General features: G+C 41.6%; 2 non-coding genes across 2 annotated transcripts; one reads left to right on the top strand and one right to left on the bottom strand.

Annotated features, from left to right (window-relative positions):
- Positions 1–5286: 5286 nt before the first annotated feature.
- On the top strand, positions 5287–5450 carry LOC113587416. Its single transcript, XR_003411733.2, has one exon. It is a non-coding gene; the product is annotated as a U1 spliceosomal RNA (small nuclear RNA).
- A 3213-nt stretch (positions 5451–8663) lies between these two features.
- Positions 8664–8735, bottom strand: trnad-guc. Its single transcript has one exon. It is a non-coding gene; the product is annotated as a tRNA-Asp (tRNA).
- Between the last annotated feature and the right edge of the window lie 1092 nt (positions 8736–9827).

Genomic DNA, 9827 nt, shown 5'->3' with positions numbered 1-9827 from the left:
ATGTTTTTAGCATGAATTTTTTTTTTGTGTGTGTGTATCTCAAACAGAGAGTTACATGAGGATCAAAATGATACAGTCCTTTATTAATTGTTCTAATTTATTAAATCGTTAAATCTATTGTTAGGTTTCAGATAGAAATCTTACCCAGGTTTCTCTTGAGATTTAAAAGTATTTCCATGTTATCATTTCTCATATTTCATTCCCTTCTACTCTGTGTTCATTGTTATCCAGCATTACCATGACTACTGGACCCTCCAGTCCTCAGGGTCTGGCTCTGTATTTGTCATGGCAACACACTTGACAAGTCAGAAGTTGCCCATAGCAACCCTTCTGGACACGGTGCTATTACAACAACATTGACTCACTAGACGATGCATTTTAACCATTTAAAACTCATCAGTTTCCAACATTTTCAAATGGAGGCCGTCCACATCATCCACTCGTGTTAACCCTAACCCACTCCTTGTATGCGTCAGTTTTAGTATTTAAATTTTTGGTGACTTGCTGCTCCCCTTCTGTCTGGGATGTTCATTCTCCAATATGTGTGGCCTGGTTGTGGCAGGAACATAATGCTTTGGCTCACAGGTCCCTGTGAGTCTACATCAGTTATAGACCCTGATAGCCCCCTTCTGCCTAAAAAAACAACCCATAGTATCCTCATGTATGCATGTGTATTAAACTGATCTAAAATGATACGCCTTAAGCTTTTAGCTCTGCCTCAGATTTCATGTAGACAAGCTGTCAACATTGATACATACATACATACACACACACACACACACACACACACACACACACACACACACACACACACACACACACACACACATCTATACTCTGTAAGCCTGAATGTTTTCTTGTGCCTCTAATATGTGATGTAAGTGAAATGTTGAGTGAGGCTGGGATGGGAGCTATTTTAGCCTGAGAATGAAACCCTAACCCTAACCCAGAGAATGCAATTCTGTTAAACTCCTCTGTTCCTTTCCCCTCCGATGCCAGCTCCAACCTCCCAGTTCCACACAGAAAATCTATTGGATGGTGTTTGACTTACTGTGGGCTTTGAGGATATTTGCTTATGCTGAAAATTGTCTACTTCTGTGGATGGTGATGTACAAAATGGTGGTTTAAAAAAATTAAAAGTTAAAAAAAAAAAAAAGATCTATATCAACATGCATAGCCTGCTGAATAAACTCATGGGGTTGTTCACAAACAGTGACTTATTTTCTGCGTTCATGTATATCAGCATAATAAAATTCATCAATGCCTAAAAGGCACAAAACTAACTGTGAACAAACCACTCGCCACACTGCAGTTACACACGTGCAAGAACAAAACTTGATCTGTTTCTCAACCAAGTGACTTTTCTGTTTTAACTGATTGGGCATGTGATTAAGGACTGTATCTGAAAGATTATTAATGGGTTAGATTATTAATTAGCTACGGTTCGATTATTATTAATGGGATTATTCATGGGTTAGATTATTAATGAGCTAGGGTTCGATTATTATTAATGGGTTAGGGTTTTATTATTAATGTCTTAGATTATTAATGAGCTAGGGTTTGACTATTATTAATGGGTTAGGGTTATCTTATTCATGGATTAGATTATTAATGAGCTAGAGTTTGATTGCTATTAATGATTTAGAGTTAGATTATTAATGGGTTATGGTTAGATTGTTAATGGATTTGCTTTGGCCAGCTACCTCAAAAACAGTATCGGAGGGGAGGGCTTTTTAGATTCAAAGAGCAGTGACGATTACTTGACATTGACTAACATTTATCATTAGAGCATTTTAATTTTTCTTTTGTTGTAGTGCAGTCTCAAAAAGCCTCTCATCTGCCCACCACATCATATTTACAGTTAACAAATAGTTAGCAAAAAGCAATACAGTGATTATAATAACACTTGGGTGCTATTCGGTGGTTAATGCATCTTTAGAATGTAACATAAGCAAAAGATTTAATCTTCTCCTCCATCTATTACATTAGTAATTCCTAATCTTCACAGATGGACAATATCAACTAAGGTGTAACTGAAATTGAAATCCACAGTACTACACAACAGACTGGGGTAAAACTACAGCACTACATCACTAGCCGCAAGAAAATAGTTTAATTAAGTGGGCACTGACACTTAATTGTTCAAGGACAGCAGATTTGGAATAACAGGTGATTAATACACCATAACCTTGTCTTCACATCTAACGCTCATGGCTACTTGAACAGTTAATCAGTTTATAAATAATAAAGTTACATAACCCTTTGCAATAAAATTAGTATGACGTTTCAAAAGTAGTTAAGAGTTTAAATGATTATGCACATCAGAGATGACAGCTGGAAAACCTTTCAAAAGTAGACACAATTGAGACCATTTGACCCTGGACACACAATTGAGACCATTTGACCCTTTAAATCATACTACAACCAGACTTCCAAGCCTAAGAGCTCACACAGTCATGCCCAGCAAAGTCGCTATGGGCCTGTGCAGACCATGCAGTTTGACCCTTTAACCAAAACTAGAAACAGACCTCCAAGCCCAGGAGGTCACAGAACCATACCCAGTAAAGTAGCTAGCTAGCTATCAGCTCAGTAAACCGTACAAATCAAATGTCCACCAAGCATTTAAACCGCAAGCATTTCAACCACTAGATACCGCTAGTTACCGGCTGCATGGTTAACAGTGCAAAGTCAGTAGCTAGCTTTCACTTTGCACTGTTAATCGTGCAGCCGGTAGCTAGCTAGCTAGCTAGCTAGCTATCGGCTCAGTAACCGTACAAATTCGCCTGCTGCTGAAAACTGTCAAGTTGTATTTATAGCTTTCCTTTTAGTTCTCTCAGCTTATTTATTTGTTTGTTTTGGGTTTTTTTTTTGGTTTTTTTTTTAGGGAAGTTCAATAATTTCTTAGAAATCTTGGAACATTTTGCCAGTTGGCATCTAGGAAAGCCTTTCTGCCCACAGACAATAAACACAAGCCAGAATTCCTCAAACAGGTAAGAATCTACTAATTTACAACACGGTTTAGTAACATTTCAGGCACATGAGTGGAGGAACTAGCAAATTCTAAATGATGAAATCGAAGCTGATAAAAATCCATGAAAATTTAAACTGGACATGAAAAAATGCTTGTGAATTGAAAATGTAAGTGATAGTTATCTGGAAAAGAAAGGATTAAAACAGTCTTGATTTGATAAATTTTTAAAAATTAAATATCAAGTTTTATCATTCATGACCAAGGGAGTTTCTATGAGGGTGTAAACAACAAATGCACGTGAACTAAAAACTACAGTGGTATATAATTAAATAATTTGAGTAACTTTGTGTCACGTCATTTACCGTTTAACTCAAGCCATTTTTGTTACCGGACTCTTTTATCACTTAACATTAGTAACTATTTTAGTTGCCTTGTTTATCGAATAACATTCATTAATTAATCAATCGTTTAACCCAAACAATACGGATGTTTGACCCTTTAATCAAAATTAGAAACAGACCTCCAAGCCCAAGAGGTCACACATTCATGCCCAGCAAAGTAACTCTGGGCTTGGGCACACTTCACGCAGTTTGACTCTTTAAATAATACTACAACCAGACTTCCAGGCCCAAGAGGTCACACAGTCATGCCCAGCAAGGTTGCTTTAAACGTGGGCACACTTCTTTAAATCATTCAAAGCACCACATTTCAAGGCCCAAGAGGTCACAGAATCATGCCCATCAAAGTAGCTCTGGGCCAAGGCACACTTCAGGCACTCTGTGCGTTTAAATAATACTACAACCAGATTTCCAAGCCCAAGAGATCACACAGTCATGCCCAGCAAGGTTGCTTTAAACCTGGGCGCACTTCAGGCCATTTGACCATTTAAATAATGGAAATGCCAGACCTCCAGGCCCAAGAGGTCACACAGTCGTGCCCAGCAAAGTAGTGCTGGGCCAGGGCACACTTCATGCACTTTGTGCCTTTAAATAATACTACAACCAGATTTCCAAGCCCAAGAGGTCACACAGTCATGCACAGCAAAGTAACTCTGGAACAGTCGTGCCCAGCAAAGTAGTGCTGGGCCAGGGCATACTTCATGCACTTTGTGCCTTTAAATAATACTACAACCAGATTTCCAAGCCCAAGAGGTCACACAGTCATGCCCAGCAAAGTAACTCTGGGCCTGGGCACACTTCACACAGTTTGACCCTTTAAATAAAATTAGAAACAGACTTCCTGGCCCAAGAGGTCACACAGTCATACCCAGCAAGGTTGCTTTAAACCTGGGCACACTTCAGACCGTTTCATTCTTTAAATCATTCAAAGCACCACATTTCCAGGCCCAAGATGTCACATGGTCATGTTCAGCAAAGTAGCGCTGGGCCTGGGCACACTTCAAGCAGTTTGACCCTTTAAATAAAACTAGAAACAGACTTCCAGGCCCAAGATGTCACACAGTCGTGCCCACCAAAGTAGTGCTGGGCCAGGGAATACTTCATGCACTTTGTGCCTTTAAATAATACTACAACCAGATTTCCAAGCCCAAGAGGTCACACATTCATGCCCAGCAAAGTAGCACTGGGCCTTGGCACACTTCATGCAGTTTGACCCTTTACCCAAAACTAGAAATAGACCTCCAAGCCCAAGAGGTCACAGAATGATACCCAGTAAAGTAGCTCTGGGCCTGGGCACACTTCATGCAGTTTGACCTTTTAACCAAAACTAGAAACAGACTTGCAGGCCCAAGAGGTCACAGAGTCATGCCCAGCAAAGTTGCTATGGGCCTGGGCAGTTTGACACTTTAACCAAAACTTGAAGCAGACCTCCAAGTCCAGGAGGTCACAGATTCATACCCAGTAAAGTAGCTAGCTAGCTAGCTATCAGCTCAGTAAACCGTACAAATCAAATGTCCACCACTGCTCACACTCTCTGATTTTCAACAGAGAACTAATGGACATCGCACTGGGCAAACAGACTGGTTTTCATTTGTTGTTTAAATACAGAAATTGTGAAAAATTCACGTAGGCTCTCTCCACACGTAGGTATCGGTCCGTGAACAATGCTTGCCGGTAGTGGATAAATTAATATCCAGTGGGGATGGTAGAGGGTGCCACACATAGGGATATTTGACCAGAATTTCCTTCAGCCCCTTCCCTTACCTTTAATCAAGTCCATTGCCCTGCAACCCCACCCCCTAACTCTCCCTTCCTTCCTGCTTGTCATGGTCTACCCTGCTCCCTCATCTTTATCGTTATCCTTTTCCTGTGTTCTGCAGTGGGGAAAGGGTCCCTCTACCTTGGGAAAGCAGATGTATACTTACCTGGCAGGGGTGAGACCATGATCAGGAAGGTGGTTCACCCAAGGCCAAGCTCAGTCATTGCACTTCGTCTGTGCTGACCCTTCCGAATTCCCCAAATGCAGGAATCTCAACTGCATAATTTCTGGTAGTGGAGAACTGTGTTCGAGCTCTCCCCTGAGGTGCTTTTTTGAAAGAGAGGTACTCATAAAAGGATGGTAGCTTGAGCAGTTTCTCTGTTGCAGAGAAACAACTACATAGTTCAGTAATACCTTTGTCTGGACAGTGGTGGCGGTGATACAGTGCAACGTCTTGTTTTGTTTGGCTGGGTGTCGTGGACGTCCGCAGCGAACGACAAAGTGGCTGGCACCTCATCAACTCATCGCTTTTGATGAATGAGTCCTACTTTGTCACCAGTGTGCTTATAGTCATTCACTGAAAAAAGTGCTGTGATTTGGATTGACGCATTTTGATGTAGCATGTAAGAGCTCCGTTAGTGACACCCTCTTTTAACACGTTGTTTTTGATTTGTTACCAAATTCTAAATTCTGTCCCTAAACCTAGCTCAGAGGAAAAAGCCTTAAAGCAACTGCCAATTGGAGAGTGTGGGTTAATTCCACAAATTAGGTGCTTGTCTTGTTTTGGATTGCCTTTCGTTATGGGTTTGGACCAGAGTTTTAAACCTAGGGTTAGGTTTTGATGTAAAAATGGTCAAGGTTTTTTTGCCAGAGAGGGGCAGACTGTTTTTCCACCAAGAGTGGGTGTCGTTGCCTTCCTGGAAAAGACATAAAACTGTAGAATACTGCTAAAGCACTGTGCACCCACTGTGATTTTCAACGGAAGTAATGGACATCACACTGGGCAAACAGACCGGTTTTCATTTGATGTTTAAATACAGAAATCGTGAAAAATTCACGTAGGCTCTCTCCACACGTAGCTATCAGTCTGTGAATGGGTTCGAGTTCAAGTTCAAGTTTGGTTTATTTGTCACATGCACAGTCATACACAGTACAACTCGCAGTGAAATGGTTGTGAGTGCTCTGTCCAAACTGAGAAAAGAGAAAACAGGGGTGCATAGAGAAATATATATTCTATATATGTCCAAAATATATTATCAATGTATGTACAATATATGTATATTATGTTTATATACAAAATGTACAATGTATATGGTTGTGTATGTATATGTACACAATGTGCAGAATGTACAGATCTATTTGTAAAATGACATATTTGCAGTTTTTACAGTTTTTATGTTACATGGTGGAATAGAATATCTATATATATACAATTATGTTACATGGTGGTGGTGATCCCCACAGTTTATCAGTTTCCCTGATTCAGGGCCGAATGGCCTGTGGGAAGAAGCTCCTCTTCAGTCTCTCTGTCTTGGTCTTTAGGGAGCGAAAGCGCTTCCCTGACCTCAACAGAGAGAAGAGCCTATTGTTGGGATGGGTGGGGTCCTTCACAATCCTCCTGGCCTTGGTCTGGCACCGCTTGTAGTAGATGGTCTGCAGGTCAGGAAGTTCCGTATGAGTGATGCGCTTTGCTGAACGCACTACCCTTTGGAGTGTTTGTCTGTCCTGCTTGGTGCTGTTACCAAACCACACTGTGATGTTCCCCGTGAGGATGCTCTTGATAGTGCAGGTGTAGAAGTTCCGCAGTACCTTGGAGGGCAGTCTGAAGTCTCTTAGGCGTCTGAGGTGGTAAAGACGCTGAGGAGCCTTCTTTGCCAGGGAGTTGGTATGCCGGGACCAGGACAGGTCCTGCGAGATGTGAACACCAAGGTACCTGAAACTATCTACTCTCTCCACCGTGGTTCCACTGATCCTCACAGGTTGGTAGTGCCGCTCCTGCTTCTTGCTGCAATCCACGATCAGCTCCTTTGTCTTACTGACGTTTAGGAGGAGATTATTTTCCTGGCACCAGTTTTCCAGGTGTTTAATCTCCTCCAGGTAGGCCCTCTCATCGTTGTCCGAGATCAGGCCCATGACAACGGTGTCGTCAGCAAACTTGACAATGATGGTGGAGCTGGAAGTGGCTGTGCAGTCGTAGGTGTACAGTGAGTATAGCAGGGGGCTTAGGACACCACCCTGAGGAGCTCCAGTGCTGAGGGTGAGGGTGGATGAGGCACAGTTGCCCACCCGTACTGATTGTGGTCTGTCTGTTAAGAAGTTGGAGATCCAGTTGCACAGGGATGTATGCAGTCCTAGATCCTCCAACTTAGCAGTGAGCAGGGAGGGGATGATAGTGTTAAATGCTGAACTGTGTTACCCCGCTGCTGCGCTCCCTTCATTGGCTTCCAGTAGCTGCACACATCAGATTTAAAATCTTGATGCTTGCCTACCAAGCTAAAAATGGGCCAGCCCCTTCATACATTGAGTTAATGGTCAAAGCCCGATTCGTACCTCGCGTTCTTCATACCTCGCGTTCTTCGAACCTCGCGTTCTTCGAACCTCAAGTATGGATTGGCTTGAAATGCCATGCTTCAAGTCTCATGGAAGACAAGCGTTGAGACTATTTCCTGTCCTGGCTCACAGATGGTGGAATGAACTTCTGCTTGCTGTCCGGACGGCAGAGTCCCTTGCAGTCTTCAAACACAGACTGAAGACCCATCTATTCATGAAATATTTAAATGACAAATGACCCTGCTCCTATATTGACAGAACTAAATTAGCACTTAATGTAGAGTATTATTTATTACACTGATGTGTAACAAACTTTAGAACTTATTGTTTATTGCACTTATCATTGTTTAAGATAGACCTCATGCATTTTGTTCTTCTAGGCAACAGCAGTGATCCCTGTATTTCTACAGTAATCTAGATCATTTCTATATTGGAATCTAACCTACTGTAATGACTGGGCTGTATTCTAGGAGTAAATAACAAAGCACTTTTGTAAGTCGCACTGGATAAGAGCACCTGTTAAATGCCATAAATGTAAATGAAAATGTAACAAGTGCATCTCAAGACTTGACACTCAAGTCCAGACACAAGTCAAAAGTGAATGCCTACAGTCCAAAGGCAAGATGCAGTTACCAAGTACTTCCCTTCAAGTCATAGTCAAGTCACCACATTTAATGTCTTACAATATTTGACACCAGTAAAGCATCTGATGTAGTTTATGAAATTGAAAAAAATCTTTCCATCCTCTTAAGTCTTGGCCTTGGTTGTATGCAGGTTTTGTCACGTCTGCTTAGAGATAACATCACCAATGGGCACCAAATTCTCTCTAGGGTGCTTTATCAAAAGATTGATCTACAATGTGCGAGTGTCTTTATTCATCTATGTAGAAAAATCTAGAGCAAATGTAGGCATAGGATTCAACGTTATCCTTCCTGAAAAGGGTGCCAAGTAAGCAGTTTCTCTGCAGTGCGTTGATGTAGGAACTCCCCCCGTCAGGGAATCGAAGCCCGGTCTTCCGCGTGACAGGCGGAGATACTATCCACTATACTAACAAGGGCAGGTACTTGCAGCTCCAAAGAAACAGACTAAGATGTACTCGTCACACAGGTTTTGAAGTATTTTAGATCAGTGCGCCTAGAACAAAAAGGTTTTTAAACACATTCTGGTGTTGTTGACCCAGTCTTCTTTCTCCTCTTTTAACAATGTCGGTGTGCTGGCTTATCATTTGTATTTCTTTTCCAATGCTTGTGAAAATGCAAAATATTCTAAGCATTTTGGCTATCCCTCTGTGCTAAACACGTGATTGCTCTACACTATGAGTTATGTCATATGGAACATTTTTATCATATTTGGCTTTGACTCTCTTTGCAATATGTTTGATTATTCTATTGCACATTCCTGTACTGAGCTGCGCTCTCTTGTCAACATTCAACTTAGGTCAAGCGATTTCCTGCACTACTTTATTTCCAATGAGCAAGTTTCAACTATGTTGACTTACATTTCTGCTCAAATGTACTAATAGCATTCCTTTGAAAGCTTTACATGACACCTTCATCAGCTAGGTGTGATTTTTTTTTTTTTTTTTAAAGCAGTGTGCATGCAAAATTGCTGAGCCACCTTGAGCCATCCCACACCTTCATGTTAGAAACCTTGGATGCCACGTTAGTGATGTCGGTAGCGAATTAGTCTAATACTCTGACAAGCTTTTGAGCACCTGTTCAACTGGAATTGACATTAGCTTGCTAAAATAATGAGTAGACCATTTGTGAGATTCCCAAATCTTTGAATTTACATCTCAGGCCATTTACAACCCTGAATCAATGACAGATGGGGACTCTTAATTGAACTTGAGGAAGACCTAGGACTTAACCCCGAAGTGCCCAAGCTGTGCGACAGTTGCGATGGTCGGGAAGTTACGGCGTTGCACTTGAAATCCAGCGGGGGTCCCCATGCCGTTTCAACTCCTGCGTGCAGCGTGAGGGAATGTTTCTTTCCTGATGGCTTTGCTGGAAGAATGAGTGCACACTGTCCTCTAGTTCTCTTTTTGTATATGCTTGCCATGCCATTTGCAACTTTGTGCCAGTGAAACTGTAAGAGTCCTAAGAATTGATGCAGAAATAGCTGCTTTGTCGATAAGTTGTGATTACCC

Source organism: Electrophorus electricus, chromosome 17 (genome assembly GCF_013358815.1).
Source record: "Electrophorus electricus isolate fEleEle1 chromosome 17, fEleEle1.pri, whole genome shotgun sequence".
In the NCBI taxonomy this organism is placed as follows: domain Eukaryota; kingdom Metazoa; phylum Chordata; class Actinopteri; order Gymnotiformes; family Gymnotidae; genus Electrophorus; species Electrophorus electricus.
This window is presented reverse-complemented; position numbering and strand designations above follow the sequence as displayed.